The sequence below is a fragment of the Tyto alba genome, unplaced genomic scaffold (genome assembly GCF_018691265.1).
Source record: "Tyto alba isolate M040663 unplaced genomic scaffold, T.alba_DEE_v4.0 Super-Scaffold_13, whole genome shotgun sequence".
In the NCBI taxonomy this organism is placed as follows: domain Eukaryota; kingdom Metazoa; phylum Chordata; class Aves; order Strigiformes; family Tytonidae; genus Tyto; species Tyto alba.
The window spans coordinates 11,099,294-11,126,107 of record NW_024881275.1 but is presented as its reverse complement, the minus strand read 5'-3'; the positions used below and the strand labels follow the sequence as shown (position 1 = coordinate 11,126,107).

The 26,814-nt window shown below is 42.3% G+C and overlaps 1 long non-coding RNA gene across 1 annotated transcript in view; it reads left to right on the top strand.

The window, feature by feature from the left end:
- Window positions 1–1,333: 1,333 nt before the first annotated feature.
- Window positions 1,334–26,814, top strand: part of LOC116958856 — a 34,429-nt gene continuing 8,948 nt past the window's right edge. Inside the window, exons 1-2 of the long non-coding RNA XR_004405500.2 lie at window positions 1,334–1,580; window positions 6,319–6,446. This is a non-coding gene — a long non-coding RNA (uncharacterized LOC116958856). The remainder of the gene's footprint in view (window positions 1,581–6,318; window positions 6,447–26,814) is intronic.

Sequence of the window (26,814 nt, the reverse complement as noted above, 5' to 3'; positions counted from 1 at the left end):
ATCTACTTTCTGCTGCCTGAAAATTAAACCGTTATGGTATTGCACACACACACACCCCCCCCCCCAATCAAATGATCCCATTTGTTCTTTTTCAGGAAATATTTTAGAGAGAAAAAAAAAACAAAAACAAAAACAATCTATTCGTTTTACATCTGGTTATTTTAAATCTCCGTGGAAATATTAGTGGAATAGTGGACTTAAAGAAAACAGCTTGGAACAGCAGCAGCAGCAGCAGCAGCCATTCCTCTTACTACAAAGGAAATCTGTAATCTCCGCTGGCTACAGTAAAACATAGCATCTGTTGATCACTGGGGGAACCGGGGAAGGGAATGGAAAACCCATGCAGGCTTTGCTGTCTTCTGTCAGACCCTTCAGAGCTCCAGGTGTGCGGTCCCCAGCACAGTCTGTGCCATCTGACTGGGACCAGCACAGCTGCATCGACACCTCAGCCGTGGGGAAGAAGAGCTGGGTGTCCCTCGAACAAGGGCGGGCTGTCAGGGGCTGTCAGTGCCCACGGAAACACAGGCGTTTTGACACAGCGCCTGTGCCATGGTACAAGATGAGCTGGCAGATTTCTGTGTGCCGGTATGATGGTGGTTTTTAAACACCCAGGCCCAACCCTCGTGAGGTGTCAATGCCCATGTTCTTCTGAGGTCTGCACCAGCTGAAGCCCATGGCTCACTCCAATTATGGTTTAAATGTGAAAACAAAAATTTTAACTAAAATGGGGCAAAATCCTGCCTAAACTTTACCCCTGGCAGGATGCAACTCGGCAGGGACTTTGTCTGAAAGCATGCGTTCAGCTATGGAGCTGAGGTGACAATTTAACTAGTAGATCAAATAATTACATGATTTTGATAATGCAGTGTTTGTACTGGATTGTCTTAAAAATCAGTAATATCACAATTATTTGCTGCAGTAAAAGCCACCCTGCAGAAGATCATTTTGTTTAACTTCTTAATCTGCTAAACTAAAGCTCCTACTGTGAGAAAATATCTTTTCAGCAGAGTACTGATTTTCTCCCACAATCTCCCCTCCTCCCCACTTATTCCTTCTTTTCTTCTCCATCATCAATCTTTTAAGCGTGCCACTGTGCATTCACATTTTTCTTTCTGCACGTGTCAGCTCAACGCTCTTCCTCAGAGCCCTCTTTCTCCGCCAAATCCTGCAAAGCAGACTTTAACCACTGGTTTCCCGAACGGGGAACTCCACGCACAACTTCGCGAAAGCCAAGCTCTCCGGGTGCTTCCCAGCCACCGTGCCGGAATCCCCCCACTCCCTCCGCAACCCGCGGCTATGGACAAAAGAGCAAGTAAAATGAAACTGACTTACTGCTATAGCTTGGAGCCTTTCCTTGTGCAACTCTGCTTCCGCCATCCTGGAGAGAAGGACACGGGAGGAGAGAGGGAAACGGGTGGGGGAGGAAAAAAAAAAAAAAAAAAAAAAAAAAAAAAGAGTCAAGGCAAACAAAACCGGAGCACACACTGCAGTCACCCGGGGGGAACCGGAGTAATTGCAAAGAAAGCCGAGCTCCTGTGTAGTAGTCAGCCACTTTTGGAGGCACTGCAGGCTGGCTCACGGTAGGATCATTTTAGTCACTGGACCAGTGCCTGCCTCGCTGCCTGTCTCCCAGCTGTATTGCTAACTGCATTTCATTGCCGCTTCTGTGTGCTGTTGCTGTCACACAAGCCATGTATGCACTCTGCGAGCAGCCGAGTGCAGGGATAGCTCGCATGGCTATAATTTTTTGCGTTGACGTCTCAGCTCATTTGCTCCTCCTATGGGGCGCTGGGTCACGACAGGAGCTCGACATCAGTAGCGTGCACAGTAATCCAAACCTGCACGGCTGCAGCAGAGGGGGCAGGCGGCGGTGCCGCGGCGCGTCCTCCGCGATCAGCGCGGCGGGGAGGGAGGGAGGGGGGCACGTGGCGGGGGTTGGGGAAGGGCCGGGCGGTGGGGGAGAGGCACAGCCACGCGTGAGCGCGACGGCGCGCTGCGCAGGGCGGCTGCCGCGGGGCGTTAAGAGCAGCCGCGGAGGGGATGGGTGTGGGGGGGGTGTGTGGGTGGGGGGAAGGGAAGGTGCCCGGGCACCCTGCACGTGCACCGCACGTTAAAGCGCTGCGGTGACATCAGGCGCTCGAGCGGTGTACGAACGGTCTGACTGAAGCCCCCGCGTGTCTGTATAAATTGGGAAGGAGCCGGGTGGGGAAGGGAGGGGAGGCTTGAGCCAGCAGCGTTTGGATACCCTTGATTTCAAATGTGGCTTCAGTTTTGCATGCATCCTCCTCTTTTTTTTTTTTTTTTTTTTTTTTTTTTTTTGAGGCGGGGAGGGTGTATGATTTCCCATACGCTTTGTTTACTCATAAAGGGCAAAGCCCCTTACTCTCTCCCTGCTTGGTCCCATGGGATACTACTGCAAAGGAAAGCAGGGGGCTGCCCCAGCGGAGGGACACCCCCAAGCCAGGACAGCCACCGAGCCAGCTGAAGGGCTGGGGGGGCACTGAGCCTGTCATCCAGCTGCTGTCCTGCAGCAAGGAGCAGAAATGCATTCTGCAGCATATAATTCTGGGTTAATAACCCCATGCTGATAAGACGGGGAAACTCCAAGAGGTATGGAGATCACCCTGCTTCCCCTGTGCCTGCCCTTTTGTGTGACACCTAGCCTGGCATTTTACCTCTCAGCTGGCACGCCTGTCTCCTCTCCCAGACATCCTCCACCTCCATCCCATTTCCAGCTCCAGGATGTGCTGCTTGCTGCAGGCTGCTTTTCAAAGCAGTTGCTTTCACAAGTGTTTGACCTCCTGGTCCCATTTCCCTTACTGGTGCCCAGCCTCCTTGTCTCGTGATAGCATGTCAAAGTGACTTCTTGCTTAGCTTTGCCTCTGTGAAAGAGGTCCTTTGTTGTATAGAAAACTCACAGAACATTATATAATTCCGGCAGTCTCTGTGGCCAAAAGGCAAAGTTTTATTGCTGTATCCCAAGTGAGGTAGTATCTGTAAGTGAGTGTTGGGGTGGGCTCACAGCTAGGGGAAATGCAACAATTCCAGCTTAAACTGGGATACTCTTTCCGTCTTCCAGCTTTAAGTAATTTTTTGTATGGCATCTGTCCTGTAGCTTATTTGGTCCCTTTCAGCTTGTTGTTTTTCTTCAAAACCTCTCTTTTTTGTTTTCAGTCACCACATAAAGGTCCATGTATTGCTGCTTATATTGCTACAGCTGGTTTTGAAATACCCCATCACACAGGACCCAGACATCTATACTCCCACATGTGCACTGAGAACATACATGGGCAACTCCTACTAAGACTTGCAAGCTATGCAATTAAATCCCTTCAATACCCGTCTCATGTTTTGCTGTTAAGCCTTGCCCAGGGGAGGAATTCTGCTACAGGCTATATACAGCAAAGGCAAGGGTAAGCCTCAGTGCTAACTGGAGCTGGGAGAGCCAACCTTTTCACTCCACAACCTGCAGTCACATTAGATGCTGCCAAAGTGGTGTGTTAAATGCACCACATTAGGCCATCCCTTCTTTCCTTCCACATGGCATCCACTCAACAAAATATTTAAAAATATATTCAAGTGCATTCAAGGTAGTTGTATATAAAAGTGCATATGCACATCTCACTTCTGATACAAAACCTCACGACAGTTCACGAAGGACCATAACTGCAGCTGAGCTGGACACTGTATTCAGCCCATGTTTATTCTCTCTTCCATTTAACTGCAGTGCTGGTTGCAGGTGAGGGGTAAGCAGGGTGCATCCTAGTTAGTGCTGGGGTGTTCCTGGCCACAGTGAAACATGCTGTATGTCTGTGCACTCCTCTTCAGTTTAGTTTGCCAGGGAAGCGCGGATCAGCTCTGCTGTAGCAGCCCACCCTGTCAGCTCTTTATGACTGTATGACTTCATAATTGTATGATTTTATGATTGCATGACAGAAGATGCATCAGCAGCAGTGCAGTTTCATGCTGGTGGCTTGCAATACAGAGGAAAGGGTGGAAGTCGTGCAATAGTAATAGCCACTAGTTTTCCTATAGTCTCTTCTGTACAGCTTGAAGCCTGGGATGCAGTGAGGTGGGAATCCTGCACCCAGGTGGTTCACAAAGCACACCCAGGTGAAATGACCTCTATAAAGTGACTTACTGGGTCATGACATAGTCTGCAAGGGACAGTCCCAATGGACATTTGGTTAGTGAAGGCAGCTTTAAACAAAACAAAACAACCACCCAGTCCACTTTTACGTGTTTTTTTTTGTCCATGTTGGCTAAGATTTTTGTTTCCAGAATGTTTCGCTTTGTTGGTTTTAATAAAAAATAAAAAATTGTATTAAGTCTCACAGTTGTTTTTGTTTTGTTTTGTTTTGTTTTTTTACTTTTAGGGCAGAGGGGCAGGGTAATATTTCCAAATTATGATGTTACTAGGAAAACAAGAGAGGATGGAGGGTGTAGGGAGAAGCAAGAAGGTTCTAGAAGTGTAGACAAGCAAAATCAAAGAAGTATTTTAATATACCTCCTTCGATAGCTAAAAATGAAGAAGAAAGGAAAAATGTCCCTATTATTTCTCAAATGTCAGTTAAAAGGCTGTTCTTTTCACCGTGATTTTTAAAAGAGCAAAAACTGCTACATCTTCATAATGTGTGAATTGCATCCGATTTCCATGCAAAACAGATTTTTATTTTAATTTATTTGGAAAAGAGTGTAGGAAACAATCTGTAGTCCCTGCTCGATGCTGGAGAAGATCCTGAAAGCACTCTGAGCTATGTGTAGCCTGAACTTTTAATGAGGCAGCTTAGTTACATGGTGGAAATCAGGTTCTTGTCCTTGCCATGGAGCTAATTTGGATTAGAAAATGTGGTTTAAACCACTTGAGTTTCTTTTTTTTTCACAAGGCATTTCCTTTTTTTGACAAACCAGGTGATTTTTGCCATTGCCTTGCATACAAACAGAACCCTTTTGCATGATGCCAGGCAACTTCTCCTAGGGGCAAAACCTTTGGCTTCACATCCTTCTGGCTGTTGATAGGACTGAATCAGTCTAAGAAACCAGACTTTGGCCTGAAGACTGTGTAAGGAAGGCACACTCATACACATGAAGGTCAGGATTAACACCTCAGCCATTGCAAATGCATTGACATATTTTTGTGGTGACAAGTTAGTGGTTGGATCCTGGCAGCGGTTGTCAAGAAAACACAGAGCAAAGAGGGAAAACAGGCTTCACATTTGCATTTCAGATTGTTTAAGAGGAGATACTTCTGGCTCTTAAAATTACCACATGCCAGCATGTTGCATTGTGCTGCATTAACACTGTTCTGGCATCCTCAATATTGTCGAGCATTCCTCCCTAGGGCATATTTGAACCATATTATTTTCATCCAAGTTGAAATTCTGAGGTTTGATTAATCTGGTTTTTATCTTTCTTACCAGACTCTGGCCTCAGATGCTGTATTAAAATAGGCCAGGAATGAAAAGTTTGTCTAAACTTTCAGATTCCTGAGCCCATCGTCCATGCTTACTTTTTGGACTCCCTCAAACACAGCGTCTCACACAACACAGCCTTTGAAATTTCTGGCATTGGCACCATCCAACATTTCCAGGAGAGGCTACTCCATCTGCGGTTTTAATTGGGACTTTCAGCCTCGTCAGACAACAGTCTTGCTGTCCTTCCCTCTCCCGTACCCAGGCTGCTTGCTGAAGGAGCACAGTGGCTGCAGCACCAGGGGTTGTGCTCGGGATACTTGGAAGCTCAGTGCTCTGAGCTGCACCCCAGGGATGCCCATCCCAGTGACACATCACCCCGGGACAGTTGTCCTCATCTCACATGACATGTTAACCCAGCAAGCAGTGGCTGCATGGTGGCAGCTATGTGTCCAAGCCTTGCACACCCACTCTCGTGGCTGTTCATGGGGGTGCACGGTCTGTTGCCACTCATGACTTGCAGTGGTGAAAGTGAAAAGTGGCTGAACATCAGAATATGTGCCCTGATCCCTCTGCTGCGGAGTGGCAGATGGTAGCCCCTTGCATGGGTTTTTATGGGCACAGCCCCGAGGCAGTGTGGGCTGGTGGGAAAACCGGCCTAAGTGACAGGACAAGCAAAGGCTGGGAAATCTCCTCTCCACCTCCCACAGCATTTCACACCTGGAAAATGCAGATGGGAAAACCATAAGCGATATGTCTGAAGCTCAACTGGAGGGCAGTGGCAAAGCTCAACCCGTGGCTGAGTCCAGTTATGAAAGTGCACGAGATCATTCTTTCTTGATTGAAAAAAATCTTTTTATCAGACTTGGTTTAACTGAAATTGTTTTCTCCCCTCCTTTTGTTTCAGTTTTACCACTTGCTATCAAGACATGGAGTTGAAGCACACACAGCAGGAGATGGCATTGTTTAAGAAATAAAAAGCTAGACCACACGGCTTTGTTTTAAACCTTCCCAAGACAGCAGGCTTATGAATAGGTAAGCCATAATTTATTAATAAGTACAGTCAATTAGGTTTTTCCATGTTTGCTTGGTTTCATTCTGCGCTTAGAAGTCCTCTGACTAGAGAGGTCTCCACGCGGTCGTGCCAGTGTCAGGACACGTCCTCTCAATGGACCACCAGATGCTGTGAGTGGAAGGGGCCCTCAAGAGCCTCCGCACATTATTTGGTCTCCTGGCCAAGTAATGTCTGCTGTCCACAAACAGTTGCTTCTAAGCAATTCTGCTGGTATCAGGGACCAGAAGCAATGGCTTTACTGAGACCTCTTGTCCTGCCAGCCCCCCCGGCCATGCTTAGACAGCCTGATGTTAGCCTGAAATTTATTCAGCACCTTCAGTCTTTGTCAGTAATTAATGAAGCAAGCCACAGATCACTCCCTGTCAAAGCCTCCAGGTCAGTAAACCAGGAGATCCTGTTTGCAATGACTTTCCTTGAAGTAGCGAAGAATAAGAAGAAATTATGTACGCATTTCACCTTTCTTCATTCTTTCCTTCCCTGGTAGCTGGGGTTATTTGAAGCTTCACAGGTGGAGAAAGCATCTTGTCTCCTCTTGGGATTTCAGTGCCAGCTGCTAGCACTGCAGCTTGCTTACCCAGCTAGCTCCTTGCTGCAGGAGCCTACCTTGGCTCCTGGGGAGCAGAGAGGGATTAGACAACCTGCAGAGGACAAATGTAAGGCAACATTTCCCAGTTTATTTTATTCTCTCTGAAATTACATAAAAAGAAAATTCTGGTTAGTCCTTGTCTTCCACTTTCTATTCCCAGGGCCTCCCTTGACACTTTACATCCAGCTGGCGCAGAGAAGGGTGACAAGAGCAAGTAATATTCCCAGCACGACAGTGCAGGGCAGAGATGTATCTGTGAGTAGGACAACTCTTCACTAAAAAGGGAATTTTTGTTGAATTTCTATTCTATCAGCATAATGATGCCACTGAAATAGGTCACCACCCCTTAGCTGCACAAACCTCTGTAGCTGTTAATGAGCTGAGATTCACGTGTACACCAGGACTTGTGTTAGCCACCCCATTAGAAACATTCTGTGCCATTGAATTCCATGGGTCCTGACAACTTTAATGCTGATAGGGAAGAGACTCTTGCCTCTCTTGCCCCTTAAAGCTGTCTTGGCTATTCAAATCTGCCAAGAGAAAGATGAAAATGTATAAACTTTTTTACTTTGGATTTAAAAACTGGAGCTTGGTTCGTGTAGATTCTGGCACATCCCTCTCCATTCTGTTCAAACAACCCAGATTGCAGCAGGAAAACTGCTTTTAGCAGCATTTATTTCTGTTCTTGTGCCTTCTGATCATCCTCCACATATAGTACATAGCTGAAATGATATTCCCTTAGAAAACACAAAATATTTACTGCCGAGGTTTGTGTTAGTACACTGGATTTTGCTTCAGAAATTAGATAGTAAAGAAAAGAAAAAAGTTACCTGCAGCCCAACTGGCAAAAACTGTAGAAGAGGTGAAAATAAACTACTGCCCCAGAAGGTAACTGGGACCAGAATCTGAATATTTGGGTGTTATTACTGCTCTGATCACTGTGTGACCTTTGCTTTTGTTCCCCCATATATGACAATAAGACAACTTAATATCTCCTTTTTAAACACTCTTTTGGCTTCAGACCCTCTAGTCCATTCTTAGTTTGGTCTGCTATCCTAACAGGCTCTTCACAGAAGGACTAGGGGATTGGCATTGGATTTGCAATGCCAAAAAGTAATAAGTAGTCCAGTCTACAAAGGGTAGCATTTGTTAATGACAAGCTTTCAGCTAAGGTTAAATAACCAGGAAATTTAAGACAGCATGCCTTCATCCTCCATGAAGGGGCTGCCCAGAGAGGTGTCTTCAGTTTGTCTGCATCAAGGCCATAATTTAATGATGGGTGTTTCAGATCAGTCCACCTCAACTCCAGCACATTATAGCAATGAAAGAGCTGGAATTTTGATTGTATCTCTTTGATGAAGAGGAGTTAAATCCATCCATTCAAGTAAGGAGTCTGACAGTACTTTGAAAGAGGAGAGAGTCAGATCAGAGTCAGGTCTACTTATCACAGCCCATCTTTCTGAAATTCTCCAGAGACCTATCATGTAGCCTTTGAGTCTGCTAGACAGTGGTGCCAGCCCTAAAAAAAGGACCCCCTAATGACAGATTTTTAGGCAGTATCCCATCTTTGGTCCTCTGACCTGAAAAAACTAGAAACCTTTCATACAGTAATCATCTCCTAGCCTTTTGGCCTCTGCTTCAGATTGTGGCAAAGTCACTTAGAAGGAGCAGAGACAAAAAATAACTGGTTACTTTCTGGATCCATGCTGAAAGTTTAATATGAATTTTGGATCAGTCTACACAATACCCAAATTGGTACATCTAACTTTTGTTGTTAGCTAGGGAATTCATTAAGCTTTTCACAGCCTGAGGCAGCCGCAAAGTGCCAAGAGCTTGCCTTAAACCAGCGTAACACGCGGTATGTATTATGCAAAGCCACTGTGTTTCATATGTGCAAGTGATTTCTTCCAAGGATCGTTAAGGCAGTTGTTTCTTCTCCGTGGTTCCACTTCCAGGGCTCGACTCAAAGGCACACAAGTACATTGTGATGTCCCTTTCATGGGGAAGGTATCCCCACTGGTTCCTTGCTCAGGGCCATTGCAGGTATGCGGTACACCCTCTAATGCTTTTTAAAGACAGCAGCAGTAGATGCTGAGAAAAATAATAATCAGGCTTCCTGAGGAAAATGCAAGTTCTACTGACTTCCTATTCACGTCACTCTAATGGTATTATTTTATACTTTAATGTTATAAAGTACAAATTGGTGAACTGTTTTACATTATATTGCATACCACATACAAGCCTCACTCAAGATAAGATTACCATTAAACTGGTACCTCTGGCGTGCAGCTAATTAGGAAATCATCTTTATGTCTCGCGCCTCTAATGTACAAATGCCTTGTCTGGTAAGTAGCATTCAGAAGAGACAGTATTCATTAAACCTAGTAGTCAGCCGTTCCTAGGATGAAATTGAATGCTGATTGACAAAGCATTCTAAATGATTGACATTGTCTTCTACTAATTTTAGTGGAAAATGATTCTTAATCCTCTAGACTGCTTTGAAAATCCCTGTCAACATGTCTACATTTCAAGCTTCTGCATATATTCCAGTTTTGGAACCTGGAAGAGAGTACAATACATAATTGTTTCAACACTAAGCAGTCACCCAGCCCTTTAAATGAAGATATTTGGGAATAGACTGAATGCTTTAACCCTGAAAACTTCTAGTTATGTCTTAATTTAGTACTTAAGCAGGCTTTTAATCTTTCTCCAACTTGCTCTTGTTGATGTCTCTTGTACTGGAGTATGATGTGGAGCAAGGTTGCAGGTGTCCTCAACCTCATGGTAAATCCAGACCTCATCAGAGAGATGATCTGAAGAGATGTTCACCTGCAGCTAGGATAGTTACTGCTAGGTGTGCCAGGAATGAAAAGAAGGAGGCTCCCTGTGAGGCTGGGACTGTCTTAAAACAGACAGGTAGCATGACAGAGCCTACTATATGCCTTAGGCAGTAGTTCATCATAAATTATAATAGTAGCCATGTAGCAGGGCCCCCTGCATAAATGGAGAATGAGACATGTCAGATTGTTAATTTAGCAAAATAAGACCTTTTTTTTTTCTTGAATAATTCTTGTGCAGAACAAGAGCCGTACAAATTTCTCCTAGGAGGTTTGAATCAATTTAGTGAAGGTGAAGAAAATCCATCAGTTGAGGCCTCCTTCTGCCACTGCCCATTCTTCACAGCATAACTATCTGAGACTCTTTCATAAGGATAGTAGAGGAGCATTGCTTTGCTTATAAAATTAAAAAGAAAGAGATACAGCTAATGAAAAAAACCACATCTCTTCTTCATGATGTTACCCAATGTGATCATCTACTCCTTTCTCATAGAAGAGAAAAATGATCTCTCTTTTTGTATGTTTTCCCTTGATTTCTTTAGATGACTGATTTATTTCAATCTTCTAGCATTATGGGCAATACAATATTTGCAGTTTGGGCACTCACCAAAGGCATGGAGATTGGTGTACTATCTGTCTGCATCCGATCTATTTAGGCAACTTAATTTTCTCCACATGTTAGACAGTTCCTATCATGGACAAATATACTTTTAAAGGACTGATAAAATACTTCCAGTTGAGATTTGGCAGAAGACAAAGTGTTTGCTGATTCTAGTGCCGAGGAAATCACAGTGTGGTTTTATAGCTGTTTCAGGATACTTCTAGCCTGCGTAAACCTACGTACATATGTCTACAGCAGATGCTAATATTCTATCTGGTGTGTGATGGCAATGAGGTGACAGGAGCCCTGGACGTGTCTGTTTTAAACAAGTTCTTCAACAAATCTTCTAGTTAACAAATTACTAGTTGCTAAGTCCCAATTCAGCTATACTTAATGTACATAACTCCATGTTGAAGTGAGAGTCCCATTTAAGGATGATGGCACTTTTCAGAAAGCTGGGACCATATTAAAAAAATGGGACTTTTAAATTTTTATTTTGAGTTCTCACATTTCAGATCTATCTAGGAATTTCAGTATGTTTTTTCTCCTGATTACGCACGTGAAGAGATGAAGTGTAACAATATTTGCTGCTTATTTCATATGGGTCATGTAAGTGACGATGTCAAGCCCGAAGTATTCTACTTGAATAACAAACTTGTATGTTTCCAAATCGGTAACACTACTTACAAAGCAAACTCTATCATAAACAGTATTAGATGATTTTATTTCATAGAGTAGATCAATAAGCAGACCTTCTACAAATGCAGCCCTGAAAACTTGCAAATTACTTCTTCAGTGAGGGTGTTTCTTTGTCTGCTGTCTTCTTGTTCTTTTAATGTGAACTGCTTAGTACTGGAACTGCTTGCTGTGTGGCTGCTGAAGGATGATAATTAGTTAAGTTACACCTGGCATTGCAATAGCTGCACCTTCAAAAAATTAAGCTAATCTTTAGTGTTTAAGAAGAAATATAATCTGTGGCAAAATAACGATAGTTTATTAAATCTAGTTTACACACAAGATATGCATTCATTTTAATGAGATAGAAAGATTAAAAACCACTCCCATTTTATTTGGTGAATTTCTCAAAAGGTTTGTTTTTTTTTCCTGAAGGTAAGATAAGTTCTGAGAAAAGCACTTTACACTGTTTTTTTACTTTTATATAGAGCCAACATAGGAATATAACCTTGCAAGTCATTTTTAATTTTGATTAAAAAATTATTTGAATCCTGCTTATTAGCACTTTCAGAATAATACTGCTTTGCCTAAGACCTCAGAATCAGAGCTTGAAGAACAGCTCTGGATTTAATTTCCCTTTCAAAATACCCTGTTATTGAACCATGTTGCACTTGTTATCAACACAAGTTTCCAGCCCTCTACTGATTTATAGTTAGTTCTGACTGTCAGTGGTATACTGTGGCAAGGAGTTCCACAAATTAGCTCCAAAAATGGCTTCTTCTAAATAGCCTTTTTTTTTTTTTTTTTTTTCCCCTTCCTTTCACTGCACCTGTTATCCAGCTATCAGAGTTTTGATTTAGTACTCTAGGCTGCCTATCTCATCCCATGATGAAAGTGTACCAGCTGTGAAATTTTATAACGGGAATCATTCCTGCAATCGATACAAGCACAGTTTTCCCAAACACCACAGAAAACCCACTACAGCAAAAATAAAGTGTAGCTCATAATCTTCTGGAGTGAGGCAGAGAGGAAGAAAGATGCAAAACAAAAGGAACATTCTTGATACTTTGAAGAGAGACAAAGAATGCACTGAGAAAAATGAGCTAATAATGTAAAAATGGCAGGAAAAACAGGGGTTGCCTTTAGATTGGAGATCTGGTGTGCATTGTCAAATTAAAATGATGTTTCAGGGGAAGCAGAACAAGTATTTTAGTCTGTTATTTTTGTGTAAAAGATTTCACAATAAATATTAGCTTGGCCTTTGTTTCCCTTGAGTGAGCTGCAATTTCAGGAGCTACAAAGCCATTGAGTCAAAAGCAGCATTGGTGCAAGTAGGAAGCTGGAAACACCTTTCAACAGGGCCCACACCAGAGAGGACTGTGAATAAAAATGGGTTCGAAAGGCTTTAAAAGGTGGTTTAGTTTGTTTTGGAGATCAGCAGATGAAACTTCAATTTTTATATGGATATTCCTACCTGTAAGGAGCTTCATGTGCAACCTAGGCTGTTCTTTTTCCGTTTGCTGAAAAACTCATCCTGCTGTACACTTAACTCTGAGCAACCTAAGGTCCATGGATATTGCAGTTATTGCAGTTTTAATGCTTAATTAAGTTGTGATCTTTCAGCTCTGGATAAATCAATGTGTAATGACAAATACTGGCCATGACAATGTGGATAACATGCAATGCAATGTCTCATAGGACCTTTCACCCCCAGAGCAGGTTACAAGACAGGGTTTCTATCTGGAGCCCTTCAACAGATGTCCTGCAAGTAGTAATCCCACTGAAGTCACACAACCGTCTGCTTGTGGGGCCTCTTTTGCATGTTTTGCCTCATGTAGTCTGTATTTATTCAGCTGCTGAGTCTGTGTAGTACAAGGTGCTACCATTTGTAGGTGCTACCATTTGGGTTTTGCCTGCAGGAGGTGGGATAGCGTTCTGACACAGGATTGGGGTGCAGGAGGACCGACGTCTGTTCCTGGCTATTTTTCCCCCGTGTCACCCTTGCATAGGGCTCCTTCTCCCCACTGCACCAAACACTTGTGAAGTCCAGTGTGGTCTCTGTCGATGAGCAGCCTGGCCGAGCCAGAATGTGAACTCTGCTGGGAACTGCGGGAGAGGCTGAGAGTCCTCCTGGATTTCCACAAATGGCTGTTTCCCATGGTTTATAACTAAGCCAGCCTTCAGAGAGGATATTTTAAGTCAAAGCAGAGCATATTCTGCTTTCAGTGGTTTGCATTCCCCATTTCAATACTTTAGCCTAATCTGCTGATGTTTCAGAGCTACTAAAATAAAACACATACACACTGAGAAAAGAAAAAGTGAAAATGTTTCTGCTGCCCTGATACAGAGTTCCTGATACCACTGCAGCTACCTACCCTCATGGAACGGGAATTAACTGAAAGCAACTTTTAACTCCTGGCTCCCTCAGCTTCACTGGCAGATCAGATGTCTCCCCAAAAGCAGCAGATCCCATGTCTTACCACTGAAGAATGTGTATCACTGGTAGACCACCAATCTTCTCAGCTGTAACTCAAGTCAGTGTAATACACAAAAATACCTCGGTGCCTTCAAAGTCATTCAAACTTTGCAGCAAAGACACGCACACCAGCAGAGTTAAGCTTTTGCCCTCCCCACCCCTTACCCTAAGGCCACATTTTTATGCTAGCGGTCCGGACAGGTGCTAGAAGGGTAGCAGGTCAAGGCAGAAAGGACAAACGTGGCTCCCCGAGCAGAGCAAACTGTTGCTGTGATCTGTTCCCAATAGGCTGACACTTGGAGGGGTTGTCATGTGCTTGTGCTGGAGTTAAAAGGCCTTATAAGGCAAAGCCTGAACAAACTGTTAAGCAGTCTGAAGTGTTCCTCAGTGCTGAAAAATCTCCAGGGAATGCGCAACATACCCCTGGCAAAGATTACAGCATATTTTACAGCAAGCTCATAGAGTAACAAAGCAGATATTGTATCTTTGGATTTCATGCTCTGCAGGCTACCCTCGGCAAGAAAATTAAGATCAGGTCCTCTTCTTGTATTCATTTTACTGCAGTGGGACAAGTTAAGTGTCATTCATTAAATCTGTCTTTAAGATTTCATAAAGTTGCACATCAAGTCTTCTGGAGAGATGCTTTCCACGGCAGAAAACTTATTTGGAGGCTTCTGTGAGCTGATGGTTGGACAAGCCAGATCTGTTTAAGCTGTGGCAGTAGTCAGTACCAATGACAAAATGAGCAGACCTTGCTCATGAAATCTTCACAGTAAACCATCCCTGCTCTGCCACCCTCCGGCTCACCTGGGGTCATGAGGTGTGAGAGCTTCCACTCCCTCCTCTTTTCCCTTTGTGGTTCAGGGGGAGCTGTGGCACAGCTGCCTTGCACTCTCTTCACGGACCTGCAGGAAAAGCACTGTGTGCTTCGATGCAACACACAGAGAATACAGTTGAAGCTTTGCCCTTGCTCCAGCTAATTTTGCCCTCACCAGAGGCTCAGAGAATGGCAACAAGAAAAAAGTGTGAATAAAATGGCTGCACTACTGGGGAGCTCAGAGGAGAGCCATTTTGCTGTGTTGGCGAAGCAGGTGTGGCTGTGGCTCCTCTGTGCATCAGAGGCAGGGATGAAAGCTTAGTATCTTCCCCTGAGAAGGCTGAGGACCGTCCACCCTTTCCTGCTGGCTTTGAAAAGCCTTGGAAAGCAAAGCCTGAAAATAGTGTGTTTTGATGCCTTTTTATAATGCTCATTGGTTACAGCTAGCTGCAGATTCTAGTAGGTGTTAGTAGTTTTCCTCTAATCTGTGTTTGCTGAAGCTCTTCAATATACTTCAAGGTGCTTACTCACTTATAAACCAGTGAACTGTGCCAGAAAGATGTGGGCCATCTCTTTCACCCATAAGCCAGATCAGACTGCTGCCAGTCTAACAGCTGTGCCTGTGGATGCCCACAGACAGTTTCTCTGATGTTTTTCTTTGTCACTTCTGTGATTTGCATTCTCTTACTGAAGCCTGTCTACTGTTCCAGCCCTTTCCTTGTTATTTTCTGATGTTTTAAAATAAATCCTTTCCAACTGATTTTTCTGTTTCTGTGCAGCTGCCTGTTTACATTATGCAGGTGCTGACCTAAAATTGACATGGGCATTCAGAGGGAAAAGCATGTTTAGTCACTTTTCCGAAGTGAATATGATTGTTCAGAGCAGCTTTATTGATTATTATAGAAAGGTGTGAATGCAAGTGTGGAATGGCTTTCAAAAAGCAAGACCACTGAATTGAGATTTGTTTTCTTCCTATTAGAAGGAAGCTGTGTGTGGAGGTAGCATTTCTCCAGCTGAGGAGGAACAGGCTGGGCATCTGTTGGGTACCCACTGGCTCCCCCCTCATACAAGAACTGATCTAATAGATCTCCATGCAAGAAAGATCTGTAAGCATAGGTATCACTTGCAGTGGGTGCCTTGTTCATGGATGCCAAAGATAGGACTGGAAGTACTTTGCAAATATTTCTAGTCTACCTCTCTGTCCTAAGACATATTCAGACACACTGCAACCTCTTCAGTTGCAGTGAGACACACACTGTCATGGATGAAAAAGTTGTAACCATGCATTTTCATTACAACATTCTAAAAATCAGAAAGCAGACATATCTTACCTAAGTTTTGGTAGGACACTGGATAGCAGGACACTGGCACATCTGTAAATCAACCCCCAGAAGGTAATATGGGAATCAGCAGCCAGCTAAGGTGACTGGGCTTGAATGAGGACCTGATAGCAAAGTTAGTCATCTGCAGGTGACAACTGACAGTGACTAAAGAGGGTTGCAAAGTGCCATTTGTTCTGTAACTACATCAAAAATTAAAGACTGTCTGTAAATATTCGAACTTTTCAGCAGACAAGTTTTGACCATTAACTGCCATTTTATGCCTGGCTTTCTAAAAATGAACAACTAATTGAAGTAGCAGGCACACCCACAAGACAGGACTTAAGGCTCTTTTCTGCAGTTAATATTGCAGAAAATCACATTTGAAATCCATCAGCAGAAGAGCATTGTGACTGAAGACGTATGATGTCAAGGAAATGCCTTCTCTCCACTACTGAATAGCAGGGGCCAGTGACCGGAAAAAAGCCAGACTGAGGTATAGTTGTTTTAAGAGGCTAGTGGTAAAGGCAAGCAAGTAGGAAAAAAACTATCAAGAAAAGCAGTGTAAGCAAATACCATGCAGGAAAAAAATGCATTCAAACCACAACCAAGTTTGGAGATATCAAATCAGTCTAAAATATAAGTCAGAGGAATCAAAATATTGAAATGGACACAAATTCTCCACTAACCAAGGCAAATACAAGAGAAGGGTCAAAACCTGTTATTGGGGTTGGTTCAGACCAGTAACTTGAAGTATCACTCAGTCTGGTATGTAACATACATGACTGCCTGCATCTAGCTAAGGGCATGCAAAGCTTTCACCAGTCTCCTGAAGCAGTCTTTTTGTGGTGTAAAATAAACTCTGGGCTGACAAACTGCTGATGCTTGAAACTTAATGTTCCCCTCTATGTTTTATCCACAAACCCTGTAGTTTTTTTTTTGTTTTTTTTTTTTTTTTTTTTCTTCAGCATCATTATCTACAGTAGTAATGAGAAAAGAAGAACTCTAATGATTTCCAGAGCTTGTAGGAAGAGGTGGCTGAGAGCCAAAGAAACTTTTTCAGATAATAATGTATGGATGCTGGGGTTTGACTTTGCTTAATCCCTTAGTATTTACGAATAAAGAATGTCAAGGAGGTAAACTAGACAGTTCAGTGTTGTACATTTGACTCAGAACAGATCTTTGATAATGCTACCCTTGACTGGTGTCAAATCTGTGTATTCAGGAATGATCCAGGAGCTCAGATACCATCATCTAGCATTTGCATGCTTCAGAGCCTAGGCTGCCAATTACTACCTTGTAATTTTTGCTGCATACTTTTGAACACAGAAGATATTCCCAAAAGCTGCTGTTTTCTCTGAAAATAACTATGAAGACAAGAGGAGTAGAGTTTGCAGAATTTATTATTTTATATTTACACTATCAAGTAATGAAACTCAATAATGAGAAAAACATTTTTTAAAATATGTCTATGTATGAAATTTCTACCCACAGAAAACTCTGATGTCAAAAAGGTACAAAAAGAAGCTTTGGCCTCTGACCAGAAACTTTTTTGCTAAACCTACTCAGGTCCTACAAAAACTGAGAGTCAGGTTGGATATTCTGCCCTGTTGATAAACAGCTCAAAGCCTGTGCCTCGTTCAACAGGATTTTTCTATGAAAATGAGTTGAACATTCATTTCCAAGGTTACCCTGGGTCAGAGACTGCTGATGGGCATGTATCTGATAAGGGGAACTCTGATCTTTATACCTGGGATTAAATTATGTAGAGGCAAAAAACTGTTTTATTTTATGGAATAAACCTGTGAAAGTACACTATCCTCTCTGGTTAGTGTGGGATTAAGAGCAGAGGGACCTAACTGCAAGCAAAATTTTATTGAAAATATAATTACTGAGCTGGCTAACTACAATGCTATTAGAGGGAGAAGCTGCATAGAGGGATGAATTGCTGTTTGTCTGCTTTATGATTCATTCATCTGATTATGCCAATTGAAACAATTTGCTGCAGTGTCTTTTGTACACAACCAGGAAACACAGAGGCTCTCAGAGCTCCAGTGGTTCTCTCATTTTCATATGGCTTGGTACCATTTGAATCAACGTGCATGTAGTTAGACTCCAAAGTGTCCCACATCACACATGTTGGTACTTTTCTTAAGAAAAGCAGGCAAAGTCATATCAGGTCAAATTTGCCCAGCCCATATGAACCAGCCTGTGATGCTGGAAGACTTGTAGGAAACAAGCATGAATGCTTTTGAGATCAAGGAAATCAGTGGATCTGTGCTGACTTAATGTGGGCAAAGATGCGAGAAGAGGTGAATGTTTGTGACCGTGAACCTATAAATGTGGCTGGTAGAAACCCAAAGGTTCAATATTGTTCTCTTTCGTCTCCCAGAACAGTGATCTAGCCCTGAGTATGCCAGTAAGCTGATCACCAGGAAACATTACAGAAAGTCCTAGGCACGTGCAGCCTTGTAGCTTTTTCCTTCATGACTAGATCTTTCCATGTGTCCTTGTTCTTGCCAGATAAGAGCAGAAGATCTCTTTTAAGTGCTTCTTGGCTGACATTGACCACTCAATAGACAGATAAAAAGTAGAGAGATTTCCTCCTCCTGTTTTTCCTCCTCCCATCCACAATTGTCACTTATCTCCCTGGCTAAGCCAATTATAGTGCCTCAGAAGTGTCCCCACAAAGAAAGGGAAGCAGCCAGACAGACACCAATTGAATTTCCTACAGGCACTATACAGAGGTTGTTTTGTTCCTGAGACAGAGCCATTACTCCCTTGTGCCACTGGTGAGTCAACTGAAGACAGAGCCCTGTGAGGCAGTAAAAATAGTGCAATATTCCTAAAAATGCAGCAGACAGCATGGCCACAGCATGAAAGTATTGATTTCATTATCAAGGAGTCCAAACTGCTCTCTAACCCTTAGTGATTCAGGAAGGTGAGAAAGGGGAAAGAAATAAGGGAAGAAGAGGAGAGAGCAATGGAGGGGAGGGGAGGGCAGCGCAGGATAGGGAAAGGAAGATTAAGTGATCATCTCTAAACTCTACTGCATTTGTATGTATAGCTGATGCCATCCATTACCTACTAAAAATAAAAAGCTGTCATTATTTAGATTCCAGTAGCAGCAGCATCCTGACCATAGATAAAGACTTGCATTGTGCAGGCACTGCACAAATGTTGAACAAAGAGCAGTATAAGCATGTGGCTCCTTTGCAGAAAGGAAAAACATGTCTATGCTAGTTTACCTCCGTCTAGTTTGGGTAATAATGTAACAGGGCCTCTGCAATACAAGCTGGACTGTTGGTTAGCTGTCCAATTCAGTATCCAGGGTGTGATTTGCACAAATGTTCTGCTGCTAGCCAGGGCAGCTGACACAAAGCTACTGTGGGCCTGTTCCTTATGCTGCAATTCCACCTTCCAGCTGTAGCTCAGATAACACCTCAGTAAGAGTGGGAATGAAGAGCAACAGCAGGGACTCAGCAGCCTACCAAGGACAGCATTCAAACAAGCTGTCAGTAAGTTTGATGTGAGTTTTAATGAATGCAGCATGTTGTCAGCTGAGGATCAAAGCCCTAAAGCACTGTCAGGTCTATGCTATTGCAAACCCACATCAGTACTGTTTTATTAATATACTTACATCAACAAACCTGTACCAGTGAAAACTCTAGAGCTAAGGGCTGTACCTGGCAAAACTGTGTTTTGGTTAGAGGAATTTGCACCAGTATCATCGTGTGAAATAAGACCAGCTGAAATACACAAGGGCTTTTGCTGGAACAGTGATGTTGCAGAGCAACCGTATGTTACCAATAGAGCACTGCTGGCAACGTTTTCTAGCGTAAGACCACCCAACCATAATTCCTTTAAAGTGTGTATTTGTTTGAATGCTCTTGATAGCTTCAATATTTGCATAAGCTAAGTGGTGTCTATCCAGCCCTACCACCCCCTGAATATTGTCTGATAGGGCAGGAGAAAGGAATGTAAGAAGAAAGGAAAAGGAAAGGAAGTAGTAGTTTTACCTCAGTCTTCAAAGAATAAAAGAGAAAACTTCCATTTTCCTAACTACTTCAGCTTGCTAACTGATGGATTTAATTTGTGTGCAAATTTGTATAAATTATGTTTTGGATGCAGATGTTAAAAGCATGTGAAACTTGTGTAAATGTGTATGTATAATCTAAAATGAAAGATGTGGTGTGAAAGATACATTGCTTTGGCTATCAGTACATTTGTATGTAATTAATGCCAAAGATGAAGGAACAGGCTTTTGCCCTTTCTTTTTCTGTGCCTAAACTGGGATCCATGAAAGTGCCTAACCTTAGGTTATGTGAGGCTCCCTGTTGCTTGAAATCAACATCTCATCTCAAGCAGCTTTCATTAGAAGACATCCCTCACAAGAAAAGCCAATCTCAGAGCAAAGCAGTTTAATTGCATCAGGTGATTGTCACAGGCATTTATTGTTCCTAATGAATCAAACTCCTTCCTATAGACATTGGCAAGAAAAAGGTAAAATCTCTTTTTCAAATCCAGTGAGAATGCATTATTAAGATATGTTGATTGGAGAAGTCGTCTCATGTTCCTCCCTGGGCACAGCATCCAGCAGTTTCAGAAATGTGTCAAACAGCAAGTGGAAGTAGAGGTGTTTTCTCGTTTTCTAAGTAAAACTCTGACCCAAGATTTGACAATCAGGACTGATTAAAGACAACTTGGGATAATAAGATTTTCGATGCCTGTAGTAAAAAGCTAACAAAAATCTGTTCAGTACCTAAAAACAGCATTAATGCTATTTTAGTGGCTAGTCTAGTGACTGAAACATTAGCAGTACTAATCCAGCTCAAGGAAGGCACTTGTAGCAGTCTACAGTTTTTTCTTAATTCCTTGTTTCAGCTCGTGACATGTAATGTGCTATTACGTTTCTTCCTGCCTGCTAGATAATCCAATGAAACCTCTGTATTAATGACCTATCCTATTTAATGACAGAACATTTGCATTCCTGGAAAAAATTGTGCAGTCACTGAAACTACTGAGACCAGGTCAGCATGACTGTAGTCTTTCCCTGTATGTACACTTCTTTCTCAGATGTAAACACATGTCTTCCTGATTTTTCAGGGTACTTCAGGGTGATTTGTGTTATTTTGTATTGCTCTCATTGATTCAGATTTCTTTCAATTAATTTGCCACCATTCAGTGAGAAGTTCAAGGGTCAAAGCACCATCACCATTGCCAGCTGATACTATGCCAGGGAATAGCAACTTGGATTGCTCTTGTCCCACTGGAGGTGTTGCTGCATGGAGTCTTCGGCCACACCTGTGAAAAGCATCCTGCCCCTTCGTTTGTAGGAAGAGACATGCTTTGGACAATGACATTTGACAGTGCAGTCTGGCCGTCTGATACCTAAAATGCCTGTTCAGTTTTAAGACTGAACCTCCTTTTTTTTTTCCAGCTCCAAGATATTTGCTCAGCTGTGGTGGTGGAGGGTGCTTGACCCCTGCTACAACATCTGGGTACCTCATTGTTCCACTTCCAAGCAAGATGTAGCAAATGTGCTTCTCTGCAAAGGATGGCCTGCTCTTCCATCCACACTCCTTTTCCATGAGATCATCTTCATTAAAACATCAAAAGAAAATTCAGGTACATAATTTCTTGTTGAACACAACAACTCCTCTGTTAGGGGTAACTAGGGCTAAGAGCTAGTGAGAGGATCAAGTCTTAAATACATGCAGTCCCTCTAGATGTCTCAGAAAAGGTAAGTCAGTGAGCAATGATCACGTTATCCAAGTCCTTATGCTCCTTTTCTACTTTCTGATCTGTATCTGATGCAAAACCAATGCCATCTGATGCATTTCCGAGCTGCTTACCTGTGGTGTATCCTGAAGATATTTTTTTGCTACAATGCGTCATGACTTGATTGACTTTCCATTAGCAACTACACAGGAAGGTCTTAGGAAAACTTAGGTACCATGATGTCTAAAACTATAAGTTTATAAAAAAAATTAAAAGTGTGTGAATTATTGGAGACATTTATTAGTTTTTCCTGAATTCAGATCTTTCCTAACTTCTGAGAAGCAAGATACTTTTGTGATTTTGACACCTGTACTGCATCATCAGTACAGTAATACTGGAATTCTTAAACTAAATGCATGATAGTGGGATTTTTGATCAGATTGATAAAGTCTGTGTGCTTAATTGCTTTAGCCCATCAGTCTCACTGAAATAATTGTTAGTACAACACATGCTTTGGAATCAGGGAAGGAAGTGTATTCTTTTGGCATATTTCCTAGAAGTGAATCTGGCATCCATCTTTCCCAAAGGAAATAAAGTTATGTCTTGTTCTTCTTAAAGAAGCCTATTAGTCTCTATTAAAAATAAGATTGAAAATAAACCAGTATTTTAGGGCATACAGAATTGAAATGAATAATTTGAGGCAGGCTTAGATATTTTGGAAATTAAGATCTTCTGTGGTATCTCAGGTTAGTCACACAAAATCAATTGTCATCACTGTAGATGGTTTAGTTCAGTATACTAGTGTTTATTCCCAACAAATATGTTTACCTTCTTCAGTGAAATATTTGCATTGTCAAATGAAGATGTGCGGAGCCGCGGACGAACGACACGCCGAGACGGGTTCAGTGTGAGTGATAGAGCATCAATCAACGTGTGTCTTTATTGGTCCAGGGTACATATATTTATACAGACAATGATAATTATTATGCCTACTAGTCACTAGCTGATTGGCTTAAGCTCTAAAGGTCGTATTCGCACGGTCCACCTACTTGCAGTTAGCTTACAGCCCAAGCTTCTCATAACACTAAGTTTCTCATGCTACTATTTCTGATTCCTGTTGACTTGTTTTCAACACACGACAGTACTGTAACACAATGTTTCTCAGACCACCGCCATCATAACACTGGGTTTCTCAGACCACTATTCCTAATTCCCCTTAACCTGTTTTCGACACACCACGGTACACAGGGCTGAAGCGTCCTTGACATTCCTCCTGTATCAGCAGCTGCGAGCAGCTGCAGGCAAACCCTAGTGAGGCTCAGCATCAGCAGCTAGAGCAGGCTCTGATCATACAATTACTCGGTGGGCTCAGGACCCTTGTCTCTGAGCCATTCTCCAACAAAGATGGTCCATCTTAACTGCAAATTACTCCATTTGCAAGAATGTCCTGTGTTCTTTGCACTTCAAACTCATGTTAATGGCAAAAATAATTATTCTGGATAGAATCCAATTATTCTAAAGGTTAAATTATGTTTTTTGACCTATTTTTAGTAAAATAAGACTCACTTCTCTCTGCAGCTTTGCATGTAACAACAGTCCCAAGGCACCGTGCCTAATAAAGAATTAAATACTTCATGTCCCGTAACTGCAGCATTAAAAGCAGTATAACTGTTACTTTCCACTCTTATCCTTGATTCTCCACAGCACTCTTGTTATAAGAAGACATTCTGTTTATGGAGGAAAGGACAGTAAGATCATCTGGGTGAGCTTACAAGTTATAGCCCCAAGGAAGTCATACAATGCAAGTGCCCAAGTGCTGGGTCAGACCAAAGAGCCATTGCCTAGTGGGCAATAGCAGGGCCTTAGGGAAGAGGGTATTCATTAAAAAGGCAATGATATATATGATATTTCCTCCAAGTGTTCTCCTGGTTTCCAGTCATTTGAGACTCAGAGATTTCCTGAGGAGGACATAACGCTCCTTGGACTTCACTGCTCCAGGCTTGTACGGTCACCCTTTGTACCTCAGTAGCCCTTTAGCACCCACAGCATCCTTCAACCAAAAAATGCATCTTCAAGACCTTCATGCTTCATAGATCTCTAGCATGCTTCCTCCAGTTCATATCTTTCCAGGCTAATGAATCTCAGCCTGCACAGCCATCCCTTGGAAGAAAGGTTGACTCTATCCCTGTGGTCATCTTTCCCAGCCTTCTCTTAATCTTCTCCAATTAGTGGCAATATTCCTCTAATTCATAATCACAGGTTATATACATACATCTTTTTAAAAAGTGCCATGGGATCTTTGCATTTCCATTTAAGCAGCTTCTTCAAAGTGCTGAGTTTACATATCATGCTGTGTCTAGGGTATGTAAGCAAATGAATTCAGGCTCTGAAGCAGCAAAGCTTTCCTTTTGCTTTTTTTACTTACCTATCAGGGGGTAAGTAATCCCATTACAGAGAAGCATATGTCAGTCCTGCAAGGGCTTGTTTGGTGAAGGGCAGCATACATCCTGCAGCCTGACTGTGCGGTGCAGCTCTTATAGAGGATGTGGAGCTACACTACTACCCAAAAGGGCACTGCCTGAGTGTAATACACTGCTCGTATTTGTGCCTCTTTCCTACACTCCACATGAAATTAGGCTCCTGTATTCACATTGAGAGTCCCATGACAGTACAGTGTTCCTCATTATGAGACTTAAGAACCATTTCAGAAAATAGTGAGATCCTGGAGGAGAACAGTAACTATCATGAGGCCTGATGGCACTTGTTTCTGTGTTGAAGAAGAGCACCTTCTGGGCTGTATGGGGAAAAATGTTTGTTTTATAATATCTCCCACTTGGCTCTGTCTGACTGTAAAGTACCAGTACTGTCACAGAGGGGCTTTTGCTGAGAAATACATTTCTGCACCCCATCTCTTTAGGGTCATCTTGTTTTTCTTGCAGCAAATGGAAGAATTATTGACTGCGTTGCTTTAGACTAACAGTGTTGACCTTCAGGAAAGGGAAGCTCAACTTCTTAATTTTGCAGCTTTTACTCCCAATTTATCTAAGATCAATAGAGAACCAGCAGCCTCATATATTACCACAAAGTACTACTTTTTTTTTTTTTTTTTTAACCTTTGTAAGGTATGCAGAAAACCCAAAAGTTTTGTAATCTCTGCAAACTGTTGTTCAGCAGATGATAATGCTCTCATGGGATTGCATTCCATTCTGATAAAACAACATTGTATCCCTCAGTCCCCTTCTTAATTTTCTTGGCATCATTTCCTCACCTAACTACAAGGCACATGGTGTAGTGCTCTGCTGGCATTAACTCGCTGACCCGAATATGGGTAAAGAAAGGACATGTAAAGTGTGTAGAATATTGAAGTATTGTATAAACAGAGGGTAGCATCCTAAATGGATGGAAGGTGCCAATGAACAGACAGGATAATATGTGTATAAGGGACAGAAACAATCTTACGCTCTTCTCCTTAAGAAAAAAATATGATGCAAGTCCATCTTGGTGATGTTTGATCACAGGATCTATACAGAACTGGGAGTAGCATCTCCACAACATCTGCCATGGCAGTCTACGAGTAGTGCTTGGAGTGATACTGCAGTGTAAATTAATGAAGGTAATATGCAGCAACATGTATCTGATTTCTTTTCTGAACAGTTTTCCCAGTCACCGCCTTGGGCTCTGCTACAAGATGTGACTCATGACAGAACAAATGACCCAGTAAACAAAACTTAGGTTTTAAAATCCTTCTTGGAAGATTCTTATTCCAAAGGAAATGCCTCTCCTTTCAAGAGAGCTATTTTTGGAAGAAGGAATAGCAGTTTTGTGGTGTCATGCATGGCTAGAGTAAGGCTATGGCAGAATTAGTATTTTCAATTCTAAGTTTTCGTTGTATCCTCCTAAAAAAGAATTTTCTTTGTATTCTCCACTACTTTAGTCAAGACATTAAAAACAATTTTATTCATGGCTATATGTAGCCTGCAAGCAGGAGCAGCACTCAGAGCTGCTGATAAGGGCATAAAAATCTTTAATGATGTATAACTATCAGTCTATGAAAAATCAGCTAACATTACTGCATTATGTTGCAGTATAACTATGTACTGAAATGTTCCATTAACCACTGAGTCCAGATGCTGTTTTGCTTTGCTGACTGTCTTTAATCTCCTTGTATTAGCCTAGGTGTGCTCTAGAAATTATTTTGTCTTTGCTTTATGTCTAGTAAAATTTACAAAGGGTGATGATGTAATTTGTGAAGGGCTCCTACTGTACTTTCTGTTCAGATTATGTAATTTTTATGGCACCTTTCTGGTATAAACGATCCACAGTTGTATTCACTGAGGCTGGGTTTGTTAGCTGAGCTTTTTGCCCTCATTGCAAACATCACAGACTGTGACAAAAGTGTGTGAAAGCTTACAAAACAATATCAGCACATACAGGATCAGTGCATGGAAGTACCAAGAACCCACAAAGATTTTCATCTCTCATACTCTTGCTAGGAAAGGCTGACCACTTTTTGTTCCATTTGAATAGTACAGCAGCATTCACCATGTTTTAAAATCCTTTAGAAATCAGAGAAGAAGCTGTCAGTGGGTGTCAGTGATGAGAAGTCAGGACCTTCCAGTCCACATCTATGTTTTGTGTGCCCCCGCCTGAAAAATGCTGCATAGCAGGCTGCTTGGCTGCTGCTCAGCACAAAGGCAATCTAAACTACTGCAAGCTAGATGTCTGTCATGGAAAACTACAATACAGCACTCTCATCATGCTTCTGGCTTTTTTGCAAATTAATAATTGTCATCCGATGCAAAAAATATTCCAGCCAATATTCAGGTTTTTGGTACCATGCAGCCTCTTTTTCTGAATGATCACTATCAAATCATCATCTATTCCTGCAGAAGTGCTGCTGTAAGACCCAACCCTGCACATGTGTCCCTGTAACTGAGGAATATCAGCCCCAGAAACAGCAGAAGGTCCTCCTCAGCCAGGGGCAGGATGTCTCATGGATATTTTTCCTCCCTGATGAGAAATGTACCTGGTTAGCATGTTTAAAAACACTGTTGGAAGGGAAGTTACTGTACCCGGCTGGAACAGATAGGTTTTTGTCAGATGGGAATACTATTTATTTCTCTGTTCATTACTGTGGTATGGCAAGAAGCTTTAAAATAATAATTTGAACTAAAGAAAGGTCATTACAACCGGGTAAGCTGAAGAACACCATGAACTGGAAGTCTGACTCAAGGATTTGTGCCTTGATCTCATTAAAAGCTAGCATGATGCCACTGCTGTAAAATAGAAAATGCCA